Raw genomic sequence first — 20,687 nt, forward strand, 5'->3', positions numbered from 1 at the left:
GTCGCACAGCCAAGGGGTTGGGCCAAATCTACCTCCATCAATTGCCCACCACTCCCCGTCCCGGGGTCTTGACCCGGCGTGGGGAGTTCACAGACTGACGGGTGGATTTGCCCCGTGGCGTGCTTCGTCCAGTTCGGAGATCCTTCGGTTTGACCCGCCTATGCTCTTGGCTCGACCAGGGTCAGCTCGGCTCGACCAAAGGTCAACCCAGGTCGCATATAGCTCACGCGCGGACGTCAAGCGATTATCAGATTTCGGACGAAAAATATTCGCGCTAAACTGATTTCACCTAGGGGGTCGTGCATCCGGTTTTCCTGAGAGTGATTGGATGGCTTTGATCTTGATCGTTGATGCGTGGGTATAGCGGTTATAAATAGTGGGGGCTCTGGTCACTTTTCCTTCGCCAGTCTTTAGCACTTGTTTCTTGAGCTCGCATCCAAGGTCTTCAGCTCACGTCACCTTTCCTAGTTCGGTGGCTTTTCCTTGGTGAGTCCCCTTAGCTTCTTTCAATTTCCTTTCCTTTCAATGTCTAGTTCAGGTAGTTCGGGTAGCTTAGATAGTCATTTAGGAGAGCCTAAGGCGGACACCTCGGGTCGGGCTGCTTCTTTCGATAGCCTTCTAGATGAGCCGGAGGTAGGGCCTTCAGTCTGGGTCCCCTCTAGCAGCATGGCATCCACTTCTCGTCGTGTTCGGATGCCAGATAAGTTCGAACCCTCCACCAGGACGTCCAAGAGACTTCGGTCTCTTGTTTGTCAGTTCAACTTGCCCGAGGAGTACACTTATAGCATACCTTCGGGCAACTTCCCTTGGGAGCACGGTCCGGACGAGATCATGATTTTTCGGGAGCAGCTCATCGCCGGGCTGCGCCTTCCTTTTTATCCCCTAATCGTCGAAGTCTTGAATCACTTCGGCGTCACCGTTGGTCAGCTCCATCCGAACTCCATCCGCAACATTGTTGGGACCATCTCCCTATGCTGTGAATACGTCCTTCCTTTAGACTTAGAAATTTTCCTCGCCCTCCTCATACCTAAGAAGCAAGCGAGCTTCCTCCCCGAGCACAAGCGGGCCTACTACCTGTCTCCCCACCCGGGATTTAAACTTCTACACAAGCTTCCAAGTAAGGTCCCGGCGTGGAAGCGATACTACTTTGTGGTCCGAAGTGCTACGGGGTGGCTGTTTCCCACTCATTGGAGGGCGGCTGCTCCCGACCCCGGTGTCATGTTGGATAAAGACACGGCGGAGACCTTCCAGTCTTGGGCCCAGCTCGGGTACGAGTGCCAAGATTACCTTACGGAGGCTAAGCTTATCCAGGCCGGTCTGAGTCTGGGTAGGTTTCTTACTCATATTTTTTTTTTACTGATGCCGAGCCCTTTTCGCAGGTGTCATGGAGGCGAAGAAGACCCATGGTGTCAACTTGCTCGATGGGATGAAAAGAAGAAAGGGGGTTACTAAGCGGGCTCGCGTCGAGTCTTCTCGGGCTGTGGAGCCTGAAGTCCCAAACCATTCTCCAGTCATCAACCTGGAGTCTCCTAGGGAGCCCGAGGTGGCCGGGCCTATCCCGGAGGTGGCGGTGGAGCCTGAGGTCACAAAGGCTCGGGATGCCGATACAACGGAAGCTTCCCATACCCAGACAATATTCTCTAGTTCGGGGAGCCAGGAGGGGCTCAGTAGTGTTCTGACGCCGAGTTGTGCTCTCCGCAAGAGCAAAAAGGCCGTCTATCCTGCGGTGGTTTTAGAATGGGCTGACCTTCCTCCAGGTCACATCGGCGCACGCACTGCGTCTCATGCCATGGTGGTAATCGAAGTGGTTTCCCTTGTCTTTTTCTTATGCTTTATTATTCTCTTCTCGCAGGGCTGACTTGTTTCTCACTTGGCAGGTGAACTCCTCCATCCAGGCCCTAACTCTTCAATCGAAGAGGAACCTGAATCGGGCACAGGCTACCAAAGAGGCTTCCCATGCAGCGCATGCCGAGCTGAGGGCAGCTCGGGAGCGGATCCATCGTCTTGAGGCTCGTTGTAAAGCACGAGTTGGAGAGGCTCCAGAGAGAGAACGACGCCTTGAGGCTCGTTGTAAAGCACCTTGCGACCTCAAAAGGGGTCTTGGAGCACGAGGTGGAATACCTTAAGGCCGATATCAAGGAGAAGTCTGAGATCTTCTTCCAGGCCCTCAAGGACACTAAGGTGAAGGTCATCGATGAGTATATCGTGTCGGAGCGCTTCGACGACCTAATGGTGGGCTCGTAACGGAGGGGAATCAAACTGAGCCAGTGGATGATAAGACATGCGTACCCCAGACTCGATACCCGTGCCATAACCACCTCGCGCATTACTCCAGAGATGGCTCTTGTAGTTGACGATGACCCAAACTCTGAAGATGAAGCAGATCCCCCGAGTGTTGCCGAAGTTCTTTCTGAGGGCAAGGGAGGTGTGACTCCGAAGTGATATGCACCGAGTCTGCGAGCTTGAAGTGATATGCACCGAGCCTGCGAACTCGAAGTGATGCACCGAGCCTACGAGCTCGTTTTTCTTTTTTTTTGCAATGAATAGATTGTATATGAGACATTGGCAATGAAATACCTTTTTTGCTTAAGTGTTGTGCAGCCATTCTTTCCTTTTGCCAAAGTGACTATTGCCGAACTGTTAGAATTAGGTCCCCAATGCGAGGGGGTTTCTCAAGGCAAGTTAACATAATAAGGCTATACGCCCGATCTGTTCTCCACTTGGGTCAAAGTTCATCGGTTTGTCTTCAATAGGTGTGACTCGGAGCGGGCTATGCACCCCGGGTTTCATACCCGTGCTGCCTGCTCTTTCAGCACAAACACTTGGTCTGCGTTGATGAGGTGCCGAGGTCATCATCAGCTTGGCGCTTTAGCCCTTTGGTTAGGATACTTTTCTAGGCTTTGCCCATTCCGAAGAGGCGACTGGGTCTTATAGTGCCGAGGTCCTTGTTAGCTCAGCATCCTGGCCCTTAGGCTCTAGGAGCGGCTCATAGTCCGCTTAGTTCAATAATATACAGGTAATATCACCTTAGGTTGATGATGTTCCATGCCCGAGGTATTTGTCTACCCTCTAGGGTTTCGAGCTCGTACTTTCCTCCGAGTGCTCTCTTTACTCGGTAGGGTCCTTCCCAGTTTCTTCCGAGTTTGCCAACGCCGAGCTCAAGTACCATGACCTTACCGAGCTACCCTTTGCTGGTATGCTGCGATCCTGATATAGGCGAGGTCCCTCACCTCGTCGAGTAGGTCGAGGTTGGTACATAGCTCATCGTCATTGGTCTTGTCGTTGTACGCTTCCAGTCGTAATGAGGGGATTTTGATTTCAGTTGGGATGACTGCCTCCGTGTCGTAGGTGAGGTTGAAGCGAGTTTCTCTAGTGGCGGTCTTCTCTATAGTTCGGTAGGCCCATAGGACGCTGGGTAGCTCGTCCGCCCATAGTCCTTTAGCTCAATCTAGCATAGCCTTCAGTCCGTGGAGGATAGCTCTGTTCGTGACTTCTGCCTGACCGTTTGCTTGCGGGTGCGCGACCGACGTGAAGTTCTGCTGAATCCTCATGTCTTGGCACCATTCCGGGAATTTGATATCCTCAAACTGCTTGCCATTGTCGGGAATCAGTACCCGAGGTAACCCGAAGCGGCACACTATGTTCTTCCAAAAGAAGTTCTGGACGTTTCGAGCTGTGATTGTCACGAGAGGTTCAGTTTCTACCCACTTTGTGAAGTAATCTACCGCCACTATTAGGAACATCCTCCCACCTGTTGCTGGCGGGAATGGCCCAAGTAGGTCGATGCCCCATTGCGCAAAGGGCCATGGACTGGTGAGATACTTGACGTCAGCGGCGGACTGATGGTGGATATTGGCATGCTTTTGACACTTATCGCATTTTCTGACCAACTCAACGGGGTCTGCTTTCATTGTTGGCCAATAGTACCCTTGTCGTAGTGCTTTTTGAGCGAGGACCCTGCCCCCCAGGTGTCCGCTGCACAGGCCTTCATGAATGTCGTGGAGTACAAGCTTGGCTTTGGGAGGTCGCGAGCAGCTGACGGGTTGTCGAAGCCCTCAAAATTTTTACTAGTCCCACAATAAAATATTTGCAGTAAAAGTGGTTCTAGGTCGAATCCCACAGGGAGCAAATCAGTAATCTCTTAGCCGAATGGATAAAGTAATTGTGTGGGAAAATTTAATAACTAAAATTAAATGAATAACAAACTAAACAAACAAGAGAAAATCAGTCTTACCGAACTCTGGTTCAAGGGTTCGGGTTGAATCGATTGGCCATCGATCCTAGGTACATTTCAACATTCTTGCAATTCAAGCATTTAACCTTAGATTTATTGGGATAGCCATAATAAACCTTGTGTTTTCCTAATTCAGTTGACCAAACCCAGCATTCGATCAACACTTATCACCACTCAACTGGGTACGATAGCGTTCCATGTTAAACAATGATAGCATTAAGATTTGTGAAAACAGTTAAACCAAAATAATATTAATTGAGATAGCTGCAATTACTGACTTTTGTTCCATCGATTCCTTTAGGTTGAACCATGTTAAAACATTGGTCAAAGGCTGTCACGAACAATTGACCCAAAAAGATATCAACCTAATTGCTTCTTGTACCATTATTCGTGACAATTACAGATCACCGAAATCATGGATAGCAATACGAAGATCAACATTAATTCAGTTTGTCAAACTAATTAACATCAACATCCAATAAAAATATGCACAAGAATCAATAAATATTTGAATTAAAAAGCAAGAAAATAAATTAACTATAGAACCTCACAATGATACAATCGAACCTCCCCCCTTGAACCAGAAAAAGAAGCTTAGCTACTCATGATTTGCGCAATCCCCATGCCTTTCTTCTCCATAGCCGAACTGCTTTCTTGAGCTTCTTGGCCTCTTGATGATCTCTTGGATCTTGGAATGAGTGATGCTAGAGCTGGTTCGCCCCCCTCTTTATATAGCCAAAGGAGAGGGCTGTTTTCTAACTCCTTCTAGGAGATCATCTTATCTTTAGGGAGTCTTGATCTTCTTTGAACTAATCCTATCCTATCTCTTATCTAATCCCCAACCTTCTTATCCTTATAGGATTACATTCAAAGTTTAGATCTAATAAGACTCTCTCCCTCTTGGGAGATTACATTCGAATTAGGACTCTAGACTCTTGCATCCGAATTGGGCTTCTCTGCTACTTGGGCTGCTTCCAGGTTCTTCTGCGAGTTGGGCTTCAGCTGTTAAATGGGCCTGGCTACGAATTTGCTCCGACTTCGGGCCCGGTTTTGTACTCGATGCAGGCCGAATCAGTCAAAACCCAAAATAGCAAGTTGTGGGCCTTTCTTTCTTCTTTCTAATGCTTCTTGAATTACCCAATTTGGAGTCCGGAACTGTGAGTTAGGCCTAGATCACTGACTGTCGCCGAAACTGTGCAAAATCACCCGAATTGGCCCGTTTCCTTCCAATTGCCTTCTTTATTGCCCTGAATCGAAATACAAGAGTAATGAGTGCATTTAAGTGCTAAAGTAGTGTAAAAAGGATGAAATTAAGGGGACAAAATAAGGTTCTTCTAAGTCTCATCAAATCCCCCCACGCTTAAACTTTGCCCGTCCTCGGGCAAGGCAAAATTCAAGCAAAACAGGAGAACCTAACTAATGAATCTCTCTTCTTTTCCTTTTCACGAGGCCTGGTCCAATGCATGCTTCAGTCCAGTCTTGGTAACCTTTCCCTTTTCATCTTTTTTCCCCTTTTTCTTGTCCAAGAGTGATCGCAAATCATCATTCCTCATGGTCCCAAGTTAAATCGATAGTCAAGGAGGCAAGCCTTCTAGGGCTGAAACTCCTTGGACTGCACGGGTTTTCATTGCTTTTAACAAACCAATTCAGCCAGATGCAATTACTTTTCTTTGAATCAAAACAAGGTGTGTTTATTTCCATAAGCTTGCTATGTATCACATCTCCACCACTTAGTGTGAATTCCTAGGATCTGAAGGTGAGAATGGGGTTGGGGTTTTAGGGTGAGTGCATTTTATGCTCCATCTCACCCTTGCCTTCTTTTCAAGATGTGAGTGCATTTTATGCTCCATCTCACACTTGTTTTTGTTTCTAGATGTGAGTGCATTTTATGCTCCATCTCACATTAGTCACGATTTTATTTTCAAACTCCTTTTTTTTTTTCAAGAAACACAAGGTTTCAGCATCTGATCCATGAATTCATTGATCGTGGTCTCTATATACCTAACACAGCAAGTTCTAGAATAATCAACCCATGTTTGACGGATAATTATGTGAAAATCCATCAAACCTTTATGGATCTTGCCTATTGATCGATTAAAATCATGAGGTACCATATGCAGCCAAAAAGATTCAGTTAGTCATGCTTGCATCCTATCTTATCTATTCAGCCTAAGCACATGATTCCTGATAAGTTGAAATCATTCAAGGATAAGTTTCCGGGAGCAGAAATTTCAAGAAGGTAAGGTATCCCAAATTTCCATCAGATTTCCCTAACCCCCCCACACTTAAGTTATACATTGTCCCCAATGTATGGGATTATGCATAAAGTAGAAGGATTTGGGGGTACTTGTTCGCTTTTTGAGGTTCCTGCTAAACACAAATATCAAAACCAAATAAAAAAATTAACTAAACATAATGGGTTGCCTCCTAGAAGCGCAATTGTTTAACGTCGTTATGCTCGACGTCCTCTTTTTGCTCATTTAATCCAATGAATACCGTGGAATGTCCAACGAGATGTCTACCGTAGAGGGGACATTTGCATCCTCATGGAAAAACTTCAATCGATGTCCATTCACCTTGAAGATCTTACCTGTGTCGAGACTTTTGATCTCTACTGCACCATAGGGAAAAACATTAGTCACAGTAAACGGACCCATCCACCTGGAACGTAGCTTACCTGGCATGAGTTGAAGTCGAGAATTATACAATAAGACCTTTTGTCCAATTTTAAATTGTTTTCTTAAGAGTGCATTGTCATGGAACGATTTGGTCTTTTCTTTGTAGATTTTTGAATTCTCGTATGCCTCTAACCTCAACTCTTCCAGCTCTTGCAACTGGAGCTTCCTTTCCTTCCCTACTTCTTCCATATTCATGTTGCATTGCTTGATTTCCCAATAGGCCCTATGTTCAATTTCAATCGGCAAGTGGCAAGATTTGCCAAAAATTAACCTGTAAGGGGACATACCTATTGGGGTCTTGTAAGCTGTCTGATATGCCCAGAGAGCATCATCTAGACATAGGTTCCAATCCTTCCTTCCTGGATTCATCGTCTTTTCCAAGTCAAGTAGAGCCTCCTTTACTTTGGCTAAGTAGGCGGTCATAGTCGGTTCGCGGGCTTCGTATTCGCCTATGACCTGATTGACCACGAGCTGAGAATCGCTATAGATGACGATGTGTTTTGCTCTTACCACTTGGGCCAGGGCTAGCCCGGCTACCAACGCGACGTATTCCACCTCATTGCTGGATGCCACGAACTCGAAGCGTAGCGCATACTCCAGTTTTGTTCCACTCGGACCGTGAAGAACTACTCCGGCTCCACTGCCCTGCTGATTTGTAGAGCCATCTATGTGAAGTATCTAGAGCTCTTCATCCCAGTTCGTGCTTGGCCTAACCAGGAGAGATACCGAACTAGGTGTGACCTCATGGTGTTTGGACTCAACCGGCTTGGGAGCACCGAGCTCACCCGGACTGGGGGCTTCATGCTCAATCGGGCTTGGGACTTCGGAGCTGAATGTGCATTCCGCAACAAAATCCGCCAAGGCTTGGGCTTTGATAACAGTTTGCGGCTTGTACCGGAGGTCGTACTCACTGAGCTCGATGGCCCACTTCGTCAACCGACCAGAGACCTCGGGCCTATGTAACACTTGCCTCAGGGGTTTGTCAGTGAGGACGATAATGATATGGGCTTGGAAGTATGGGAGGAGCTTGCGGGCTACAATGACCAACTCGTAGGCTAGTTTTTCTATCTCTGGATATCTCGTCTCCACTCCCTACCACACTTTACTAACATAGTAGATGGGTCGTTGGACCCGATCTATTACCTTTATTAGTACCGAGCTGACCACTTCGTCACTTGTTGAGAGATAGAGCTCTAGGACGTCACCCTGTTCGGGCCGGGTCAAAACTGGGATACTGGCGAGGTATCTTTGGAGCTCGTCAAATGCGAGGTGACAACCTGGGTTCCATTCGAGCCCTTTGCTTTTCATTGCCTTAAAGAAAGGCAGGCAGCGGTCTGCCGATTTGGACATAAAACGATTAGAGCAGCTATTCTACCGTTCAACATCTGAATCTCTTTTACTTTTTGGGGTGGTCTCATATCTAGGATGGCCTTTATTTTGTCCGGGTTGGCCTCAATACAGCGCCCGTTGACGATGTACCCTAGGAATTTACCCGAGGTGACACTGAAGACACACTTGTTTGGGTTTAGCTTCATGCTAAATTGGCGCAAAATTTGAAAGACAGAATGCAAATATTTATTAACTCATGTGAAAATTGGGTTTTGACGACCATGTCGTCCACAAAACATTCTATTTTAGTGTCGATTAAGGGTTTAAACAGCTTATTCACGAGCCTTTGAAAGTTTGCCCCAGCATTTTCCAGTCCGAAGGGCATAACCTTGTAGTAGTACAAGCCAAACTCGGTTATGAAGGTGGTCTTTTCCTCGTCGGTCAGGTCCATCCTGATTTCATTGTAGCCCGAGTAGGCATCCATGAAGCTTAGCAATTCGTGCCCCGAGGTCGCGTCCACTAGGCGGTCGATTATGGGGAGTGGGTAATGAACTTCCCTTATGAAGTCTACTACGAGGAGCCTCTCGACCTCCTCGTCGACCGCCCTCCATCGTTCTAGGGCTAGGTTGCATTTCTTCTGTCTAATGGGCCTAACTACAGGGTCAGTATTGAGCTTGTGAGTTATGAAATTAGGGTCTATGCCGGGCATTTCTGCCGTGAACCAAGCGAAAATATCTAAGTTACTAAGTAAGAAACGTACCAGTTCGGTTCGCAAGGGCTCCTCCAGGGATGCGCCAACCTGAAGTGTTTGGGCTGGGTCCTCTACCAAGGCTGGGATGGGAACGGTCTCCTCCGTGGGCGCAACTCGCTCCTCATTCTGTTCCATGGGTCTCTCCAGCTCAAGGTCGCTGGGCACCTTGGCTTTTCTCTTGAGGGCGGCGACGTAGCATTTGCGGGACTCAAGTTGGTTGCCCCGCACTACCCCAATGCCGAAGTCCATGGGGAACTTCATGGCTAAATAGTAAGTGGACACCACAACCCTTAAAGCGTGAGTGATCGGCCGACCTACTATGACATTGTACGGGGAGGGGGTCGCAACAACCAAGAAGTCGTGTTAGACTGTTCGTTGGGCGTGAACACCTTCGTTGGGAGATATTATTTCTCCATATCAAGTATAATCCTCTCCTACTCCTTTTGGTTCAGATCTGGTTCAGTTTATGCTTCAAAATTGATCCTTGAAAATATGATTTTCTAAATGGGGAATGCGATTCCCAGTTGAAGGGAGAGAAAATCTTTTGAAATTCGCCCCTTTATTCCACAAGATTTGGGCGTCCATACGATGGATCTCTCATCCCTTCATGACCGTGGTATCTGTGAAAGCTGTAATATAAATTTTTGTTCCTTTCATTTGGGTTCTACCTCCTCGGAAGCGTGGGTTCCTTTTGGGGAGCTCGGGGCCTCTCCTTGGGGGGCTCAAGCCTCTTCTTGGGATATGTCTATGTCGCTGTGCCGAGCTGATGCTCCTGCCAGGTCATACTCGGTTGCTTCCATGTGTCACATAGCCAAGGGGTCGGGCCAAATCTACCTCCATCAGTGGACAATTCCATTGTCTCAAACTCTCAAACATTACTCCCCCAAGTACAATGGCAGCTTATTTTTGTTGAATAGTTGATAGTCCATGTATAACAGCTATTTTGATACTCACAGTTGGCAGTAACAAGTATAATGACTTCTTTTAGAATAGCTAATAGTCCCATGTATAGCAGCTATATTGATACTTATAGTTGACACTCACAAGTATAGAGACCCCTTTTTATTTTTGTTTTTTTGAATAGTTGATAGTTCACTATGTAGCAACTATATTGACACTCAGGGGGCATTCTTTTTTTGGATTTTGACGGGGTGGGGGGGAAGTTGGCCAATGGGATTTTGGTTCCCATTGACCAAGAATCCCATGTTCAATTTTCAGATTAATGTGGGGACCAAGGAAAGTTTATATTCCTAGGTATCACTTACCCAGGTATGTGATACCCATCTCATAGGTGGGTAAATAAATTTCCCACCAAGGAGGAAAGTTACTAACACTTGAATGGGACAAAAATGCCCATCTTAATAGTGGATTTTTATGGCTAAAATGGTCATTACCTTATTTACCTGAGAAATAAAAGAACATGAATAAATGCACTTACCCAAGTAGGTATTTCCCAGGAAAAACTTACCCAAGTAATTGCATTTACCCGGGTAAGTAACTTACCTAAATGAAGGAAGGTTAAATCCATCATATGGATGGCCAAACCATGCATGATGGCTGGGTGAATTTTCAAAAATTTTCTTGCAACCTTCTGGGAATCGTATTCCCAGTTTAAAAAAACTACATTTTTCAAGGTGTAGGTGTGTAGTGTCCGCTCAGACCCTCAGAGAACATTAAACACTAACTTAACACCACGGGGTTGCATGCGAGCAACCCACAATCAACTTTCCCACTGCGATGAACCCGCAATGCACCACAGGTTATGCCCGTAGAGTGCACCACAGAACGGCAATAAACCCATGGTTTGCTGCACGCCTACGAGCCCACTTACGGTTCGACTTAGGAGGAACCCGGGCTGAGACTTTTGGCAAGAGAACAACACGTGCCCAAATCCGCAATAGACCTATAGCCCATCAAAAGACGTGGTGGAACACCATGTGGGGTTAACATGACGCCGCCCGCAGGGCAATGATGTCACTAATTGCTACGTCAATTAAATAAGGTGCATGAGAGGTAGTAGCACACGTGAATAATGAGGGATCTTGAAGGGAAGGAAAGCTGATCCTCAGGAAAATCCTCAAGAGACACGTGGTGAAACCACAGTGGTGCACTTGATGATTGATGGCAAATCCAATATTTCCTTTCCCGATAGGAGACAATCATCTTTATCTCCTACCTTTTAGGATCCTGGGATCTCCCCCATAAAACGAGATCCTCCTCGTATTGAAATTCATCATTCGGCACCCCGCATTCAACATCCATTATTCAAGCACTCTCTCTCGCTTTGATTCCTAACCCCAAAAGCCTATTTCCCTACTCATTGGCCTCGCTCTGTCTTTCAAAGAGACTGCTTACACCCAAGCCTTACCCCACCTATAGTAGAATCTCTAGTTTGTTCTTTGATCACAGAGAATGGCCTTAAGAAGAATTAACCTCACCACCATCCCTGAAGAGGAAAACAACGCCTCGGAGAACACCAACCTCAAGGTGGAAAACAATCCTGAGATGGAGACGCCTATATAGGCTGATATCGAGATACTCTCGAACAAAGTCTACGGGTTCTAGGTGCTCTTTCCGAAGCAGGTTCAGGAAGCTCGAGCAAAGCTAGGAGGAAACGAGGAGCGCCTTCCAAATCCTGCTCAACCGTTCAGCCCAATCCGAACAGACTCCTGCCGCCACTCTTCCCAACGTTTCCAACTCCAATCCCAACCCTAGCCGCCATGCCTCCAATGCGACCCTTGCCATCCCCAAGCAGTCCAATAGAGCCAACCCAACCTCGACCCAGACAAGCCACCAACCAGCCCACCAGGCTCATGCCATTCCCGCCCCTGACCCGATAATAGAGACCCCTCTTAGCCGAGAGGAACTGAGGGAATATGTCCAAGGGATGGTAGTTGAAAGTCGCAACCGAGCCCAGGATTCGACTGTCCTGCAAAAGCCTTACTTTGACCGTATCCTATACATGCCCTACACTGTCGGGTTCACCCCTCCTTAATAGAGGACACAATATAACGGGTAGAGACGCAGCCCTACGAAACGTGGATTAGCAAGTTCGAGGCCATCCTCGGTCCCTTCGCCCTCGACAGGGATCTCAAAGTATGGGAATTCTCGAAGTCATTAACCGATCTGGCGTACACGTGGTTCATGAGTCACACCCTTGGGAGCATTGATTCATGGGGTGAACTAGCCAAGAAGTTCCTATCGAAGTGGTTCACCCTGGAAAGAAAATTAATAACGGCCGACCTATGGAACATGGAGCAAGGACCAGTGGAAGATCATCTGGCTTACGTTATAAGGTTTTAGAAACTTACACACTCTGTCTTCGACGAATATGCCACTGAGAAGAGTTTCGTCAAGCAGTGCGTGCAAGGCATGCGCCCTACCTACAGGATTGACATCGAGAACATTGAAGTTGAGACCTTTAGCCAGCTAAGGAGGTGTGTGGAGAGGACGACACAAAACCGTCAAGGACACCTCCCCAAACAATAAAAACAAGGCATATCCAGTTGACAGAAAGCCCAGAAACAACGGATGATCCAGACAGGGGCCATACCAACGTGATAACGCCCAAGGAAAGAGTGCCCCTCCCCACTTCCACTACACAAGGTAAGAAGTCATAATGATATTAAACAAGTTAGTTGAAGACAGAGCCATCAGCCTGCCACCACCACCACCTGGGTGGACTCAGAGAAAGACAAGCACGGTGGGAGTTGGTGCAACTTCCATCAGACGCCACATCATGACCTGATGGATTGTTTCACCCAACGAAGGCTATTTGTATAGAAGGTAAAGCTGGACCAGTTCGTTAAAAAAGACCTATCACGTGTGGAAATCGACTCCCTCCTTGCCCATACCCAGGGGGAAGTATCAACGTAGTTGGAGCAGCCGGTCAGTACCAGTCCGAGGCCCTGATAGAGAAACTATAGCAGAGTGAGGAGCTGCAAGAATTCTTCACCAAGCAAGGGGCCAATGCGACAATGTGGAAACTGGCCATTAGAGCATTGGAGGAAGTGTTCTGGTACCCGTTACAAACAAACAGCTGTGATCGCAGTAACGCAGAATTCACAACAGAGGATATGTTAGCTGCTAATCCCCACCATAACTGACCTCTGTACATCATGACGAAAGTAGGAGGTTCAAAATGAGAAGATCGATGGTTGACCCAGGAAGCTCTGTCAATCTTATTTCCATCCACATGCTGGAGTTGATGAACGTCCGGAAGGAAGACATCAAAGGATTGCCACTAGAGGTGACAGACTTCAATGGGAACCCGTTCATCATGAAAGGATCCATCGAATTGCAGGTAGCGATAGGCCCCTTCAGCAGTTCCAGGAAATCCCAGGGAGGACTTCTTACCATGCCCTCTTGGGATGCCCATTGATATACAACATGGCCCTTGTCCCGTCAACATGGCCCTTTTCGAAGGTGCCCCTTCTTACCACAATTCCAACACTTGAGTCCTTTCTTGTTGCCTCTTGACTTGAATCTCGTTTGATTTTTGATAAAGTCGTTTCTCTCATTCGATCTACCTCGTACCATCATTGCATCACCTGAAGAATTCTCACCAACTTTTCTACAAGATTCTTCCGTAAGAAACATAGAAATAGTAGATTTTAATGACAAATCTTTAGTATTGCTCAAATTCATTATCAAACTATCCCAAGAGTCTGGCATAGAACAAAGCAAAAGAGCAAATTTTTCTTTGTCATCAATACGTACCTCTACAACTGCTAATTTCCTTACTAAAGTGTTGAACTCATTCAAGTGTAGTTGCAAAGAGGCTCCGTCCTTCATCCTCAGATTGTAAAGTTGTCGTCGGAGAAAGATTTTGTTGGACATCGATTTCCCCTCGTAGAGATTCTGCAACTTGTCCCATAAACCTTTGGTAGTGGTTTCCTCGGACACGTTGAATAAACCGAATCTTCTAAAGCAAGAAGAATATCAGCCATGGCTATCTGGTTTTTCTTCTCAAAATCCACATCTTTCATATCAACAGGCTTCTTCTCTTTTCCTTCTATGGCAATTGCACAATCTTCTTTCACCAACACAGCATGCATCTTCAGCTTCCAAACTGCATAGTTGGATCCGTTGAATTTCGGTATGTCGAACCGGGTAGAGCTCAAACTTGCCATATTCAACATGTGCAATACCAGAACAGCAAATGCAGATTTCGGCAGAATCCCGGAACATAACCGTGTGGCTCTGATACCAATTGTTGGAATTGCACAGTGGAAATAATGTAATCTGTACGTGCACAGAAAGAAAATAAAAAGCAGAAAGCAAAAGAGAAAGAAAAAAGAAAGAGAGAACACCAGATTTACGTGGTTCGGCCAAAATGCCTACGTCCACGGGCAGCAACTCGGAGTTTCTTTCTTACTATAAACAAGAGAAAATACAAAGATGACCTCACCAAAATCACACCTGTACCCGACACTCAATACACCCAAACACAATACTCCTCTCAACACACTGCATACACTATACACTGAAATGAAATTGAGTATGTTTTTAAAATAACATAGGGGGACCCCTATTTATACTTTAGCTGAGGGGTATACTAGGGTTTTTTAATAATTTACATCAACGTTAAGTAAACAACAAAATGGTGTGCCACCGTTCAATATGGTGGGCTCAGCTCGGTGGGCCACCGATTGTAAATTCGGTGAGCCACCGACTGGCCCACCTTTTTTTACTTTTCAACATTGATCAAAAGACTACTCCACCATTGTTGAGGAACATGAAGATGACGAACCACCCACAGCCAAGAAGGCCATTCCCGTGGTCTGATTTTATTATGATATATCCTGTTTTTTGTTGCCTTATCGCAACCTGTACTTAGAACAAAATCCTTTTCAAAAAAAGTTAGTCCTTAATGCATAATCCATTATTGATGTTTTCCCAAATCAAGTACATATTTGTTTGTCAAAAGTCACAATAATCCTCTAACGGAAGACTCTAAGTAATGTTTCAACCAGCACTATTTCACTACATTGCAAATCGACGTTGCTACAGTAATATCATCGGATAATAATTCAACCCTTGAGAATGACACAAAGCTAGAACATTTAGCCACAAACTTATTAGATATGAAACCCCAGAATTTAAGACAAATAATAGTGCGAACCACGACTAGAGTTGAAGGAGGATGCCCTGGAATACTGCGATGAAGTCAGAGAGCCTCCCAGATGCATGACAGATTCCATTGACACATTAGAAGAGCCATTAGAAGAGATCAATCTAGCGACTGATGGGACAAACAAAAGACCCTTATATATATTCGCCAAGCTAGCAGCCAAAGTCAAAGAAAAGCTTATCGGACTCCTAAAAGGTAAGAAGCTACCCTTATCGCAAAAACCATAGAACCCAAAAACAATCTAACCCACGTATTCTCACAGAATTTCAGGATGTATTCGCCTGGTCGTACGACCAGATACCGAGATTAGACTACAGAGTAGATCTAACCCGAAAATAGTCTAACCCACTAAAATGTGCATTCGGGGAAGTTCTTAGGCTATAGAGTAGATTAAACAGGGATACACCTAGACGAGCGGAAAGTCAAAGCCATCCTAGATCTCCCGCTTCCAACCAATGAGTCTTAGTTAAAAACCTTTTTAGGAAAGATCTCATACTTAAGGAGGTTCATCCCTGGACTCGCACATGCAACGTTGCCACCCATGATGCTAATCAAGAAGTTTTCTGAGTTTAAACGGACACGAGAGCACAAGAAGACATTTGACTAACTAAAAGTAACACTCGCTAGGGCCCCAACCCTGTCACCACCCTAAGACGGACGAGAATTCAAAATATATATCGCAACAGGGTCAGAAGCCATATGAAGCCTACTGGCGTAGGAAGACGATGATAGAGTGGAACTCCTGATATATTATGCCAGTAGAACCCTCAAATTGGCTTAGAAAAACTACTCCCACATGGAGCAGCAATGTCTGCTACTGGTCTTTGCTACATAGAAGTCCAGAGACTACATATTAGGGCAAAAGGTGAGGCTCATCGCACGTAATGACCCTATAAAGTTCTTCATGGATAGACCTCCTCTTTCTGGTAGACTCATCAAGTGGATGATGTAGCTCAATGAATACATGATAGAGTATACCCAACCAAGGGCCATCAAGTGCCAAGCAGTGGCGGAGCTATTGGCTACTTTCCCATATCGGATGAAATACCCAGAGACACACCCATGATTGCTATGGATAAAAGTAAAGAGTGGGTCCTGACCTTCGACAAGGGTAGCACTAGCACCTTGATTGGCGTCGAGGTAACCCTAACCTCACCCGACGGACAAACCTCCTCCTACTCCTTCAAACTCCAATTTCCTGGTTCACACAACATAGCCAATTAGGAGGCCCTGGTCCTTGGTCTGATCAAAGGTTAGTCCGCAACTTGGACTAGTAATCTTATAGCATGACGGAAGTACAACAGTAAAGGAGGTGACCACCCTGCCGTATAGGACCCTAATCCATAGGTTAGTCTACAACCTAGAGGTAGATTTTAAACACCAAAATAAAGCCAAAAACAAGTTTGCTGACACACTAGCCACTTTAGGGTCGAAAATACAAGCTAGCACGAAGCCAATAGAAATCACCATCTTGTCAGACAATAAACAATCAATCTTCACCCCAAAGGATTGGGTAGAAGAGGAGCATGAAATAACAACGGATGATTGGATATATGAAATAATCCAGAAGCTGAAGAGTCAGACCATAGGGACACAAGATATCAAGCTAATCTCAAAGTTTTAGCTTGTGAATGGAGTACTATACCACAGAAAGTCAGACGGAGTAAGGACAAGATACCTAGGGAAATCAGAGGCTGAAGCAGTGCTAAACAAAGTACACAAAATCAATTGCGAGGATATCACAAGTACCCTATTCCGAAGACTATAAAGGTTTGGGTATTACTGGCCTACGATGGAGTGGGACTCCACCAAAGTGCAATGGGAATGCGATAAGTGCATCCAACAAGTGGACAGAAGAGAATGCCTCACGGTCTATGAAGAGGATTGGAGGAGCATGTATATAGCATACTTGAAAGAACACACGTTGCCCATTGACACTTCATTGAGGAGGAGGCTACTATCCAAAGTTAGGAAGTTTTGCCTCCAAGACGAAATGTTGTATAGGAAATCACACACGGGAAAACATTTGCGATGCCTAGCTGGTGATGAGATCGACGAGGTACTAGAGGTAGCTCATAGCTCTGAACTTGCGGCCCCTCAAGGAGAACTAGCGCTGCACAACATATCCTACACTTAGGCTTCTACTGGCCAACCATGATGGAGGATACACAGTGACATGTACGCAGATGTATAAGTGCCAGGTCCACGTTGAAAGAATCCATAAACCTACTAACAGTCTCCACCTAGTCATCACACCCTGGCCATTCCATACTTGGGGGGTAGACCTAATAGGCAAGATACACCCGCCTTCTAAAGGGTATTGCTTTATCATAGTAGCTACAAATTATTTCACCAAATGGGCAGAAGACATACCCTTGCGATGAACCTATGCAGAGAATATAGCTAATTTCCTAGGACAAAACATAGTCCACAAATTTAGAGTCCCAATGCGCATACTGACAAACAATGGCCTATCCATAAAAAACCAACAAGTTTGTGACCTCCTAGGGCAATATGGTGCAAGATTAAGAACATCAACAACGTATTACCCAAAAGGAAACAGGCAGACAGAGGCCACAGATCAAACTTTATTTAGAATATTAAGCAAAATAGTGGCTGATAACCAAAAGGATTGGGCAGAAAAGATGTCAGAAACCCTTTGGGATTATCACACCTCTATTAGAAAGAGTACACAGGTGATGCCCTACTCTTTTGTGTATGGTCAAGAAATAGTACTCCTTCTAGAGATACAAGTTGTATTCACCAGAATAGCTTTCGCGATGGGCAAGAAAATCAGGCCAGAGGACATGGATCAGTTACTTGCAGACAAGCTCGAGGTAATCAATGAGAATAGAAACATAGCCTCACAAAAACAGAGCAAATATAAACAAGCCCTAGCCACAAACTTCAACAGCCACAAACAAAAACAGAGCAAAACAGGCACTCACAAATCCTTGACAGCCCCAGTCACTCTCAAAGCCCTAGTAGTCCCAGACACAGACAAAGCCCTGGCAACCCCAAGCACAGACAAAGCCCGGGTAACCCCAGGCATAGCCAAAGCCTTGCAACCCTAGGTACAGACAAAGCCCTGGCAACCCAAGGACCAAACAAAGCCCAGGTAACCCTAGGCACAAACAAGGCCCTGGCAACCCCGGGCATAGCCAAAGCCCTAGTAACCATAGGTGCAGCCACACCTCCATGCAACCATTGGGGGGCTTCGCAGACAACGGATTTGATCTTTATGAAATTTGCAATAACAACTACATAATCCATGTATATAGTGCTCGAGAGGGGAGTAATACCACCTTATATAATTCTACATAACCCAACAACACCTCAGCACGACATAATGGCACAACCCAACTTCTCTAACGAATTGTGATAAAGCTGACCACGCCTGTATTGATACCCAACTGTGATAAGGATGAATGAGCCCATCCACCAGAAACAATAAGACAATATTATCCATAAGCATTCCCTATAATATGAGTGCAACACTGCGCAATTTTGAAAACTTTGCGACATCCAACAAACTCGCACAAGCAAGCCAACATTATGGGATACACACAATTCCCTTCTGTTTGACCCCACTTATGATGGTACTAAATTGCGATTAAGGGCGGAAGGAATAAAGATAGTTTTTTTTTCTTTTCAAAGCACCATACAATTCCTTCAAAACTAAAGTTGCAATATCAGAATAATCAAACATCCGCATTACACTAGTTGAGATTCCAGAAGGTTCCATTATAACCCAGTGAAGCTTTACATCTAGTACAAGCACCAATCATTTAACCCGCTCCTCTGGCATAGTGAAAATGGTCTCTAACTCTTGGCTAGTTTCTTCAAATTTTCTTAAACTCTCTAGCTCTGCTTCATACTCTACGAGGATCTTCTTCTGCCTTGCGCATTCCTCCATAAGACCCTCGAGCTTTTTCGCGACTTAAGCAACACTTGTCTTGACTACCTTCTAGTGAAGACGGGCTTCCCTCATCGAACGGAACACATCAGACTGCGATATGTCACGACCAGCCTTCCAAAATTCATGGTCTAGCATACTAACACGTTTTTCGATCTGTGTCAGGAAGAAGCCCTTCGATGAAAAACCCCGACAACCTTCTAGCCGGTAGACAAACGCGGACCATGATAACTCCTCTGCTGGGTGGGTCATCATGTGACTCATCAATGTAGCGGTGGTGTTCAGTGCAGGACCTATGACCTCGGGATGTAGATTCCCCCTAGCAACCACCCAACACTTATGGTGGTTGGAGCAAATTGTGCCAACGAACTAGAAACATTGTATCGGGTGCCCTTGCGATTACCCTGAACCAAAACTGGATCTACAACTAGGAAATGTAGGGACGGGATGTCATGATTATCTCAATACTCCAGGAGCTCCCGCCATATCTGGACCAAATTCTCCTCGTGAGTCAACACCTCGGGAGGAAAGACAATCCCAGGCTCCGTGTCCCCGTCCCCCGACTAATGCTCCAAGTCACTAGAAACACCAAATTCCCCAGTCGGGACCTCAGTCTCAATAGGGTCATTAATCTTAGGCCCCACATAAAGTGCCTCCAGACTGGTCGTTAACGTCTTTGAGGGCCCCAACCGCTATGATGGGAGACTCTGGCTCAACCAAAGCCCAACGCTCTGCATCTATTGGGGCTTCAGAATCAACAGTAATGACAACATAAGGCTCTATACAACACGTTGTCGGTTTCCATAACCAGTTGACCTTCCTGACCCACCCCTTACACTACAGCACCAGAAACGTCATTGCTACCAGCAACGTCATCAACGACCCTTGAACCAGGACTGGGGGGAAGCATTGACCTCAATTCCTCAGCCAAACACCTAAAGAAAGGTGTGTCTGTCACCCCGGGAGGATACACGTCAAAAGGTACCTACGATAAAGTCAGATACAAATGGTTAGTCATAGTGGGTCTAGTTACATGCAAGATAGTAAAATGGATAACCTATACAAATAACACTTACCTCTTGACCCGACTTACCAACCCCCGAGACATCCTCATCGGGTTGAACTTCATCGTAGTCCATCCGCTTCAAAACAAAAGACAATTTGACAGTTAGTCCTCACAACTTGTGACAAACATAATAATTCAAAATAAACATACCCATTAAACTACTCATCAAGTTCACCTTATCAGGGGAGTTAACTGGGACCCCTGCTGACTGCACGGAAGGAACCACCAGAACCACGCCACCGCCTCAGTGTCCAACTATGGAGGTGATGCTGAAGACCCTCACAGGCCTTGGCCTTTTCGCAACGGGAGGGCAGTTGCTCTCACCCTCCTCACACACCGATGGCCTCCTCTTGCGCCCAGCCCCTACCTTTTCGAATGAATGCGATAAAGCAGCAGATGGAGCATCCCTTCGGTTCGCAGCATGACCTACTAGACGAGCGAGAACATGACGTGGGCAGGGATTTTTCTTCACCAACTCCTGGAAACCCCCAAACAATGCACAAAGGTAAGCGAAATGGAGAGATCTACAATGTTGATCCCTCATGTACCCTACAATAGGGAACCTAGCAACTCCAAAAAA

The sequence above is a fragment of the Nelumbo nucifera genome, chromosome 7 (genome assembly GCF_055504915.1).
Source record: "Nelumbo nucifera cultivar China Antique chromosome 7, China Antique-T2T, whole genome shotgun sequence".
NCBI classification, from domain to species: Eukaryota; Viridiplantae; Streptophyta; class Magnoliopsida; order Proteales; family Nelumbonaceae; genus Nelumbo; species Nelumbo nucifera.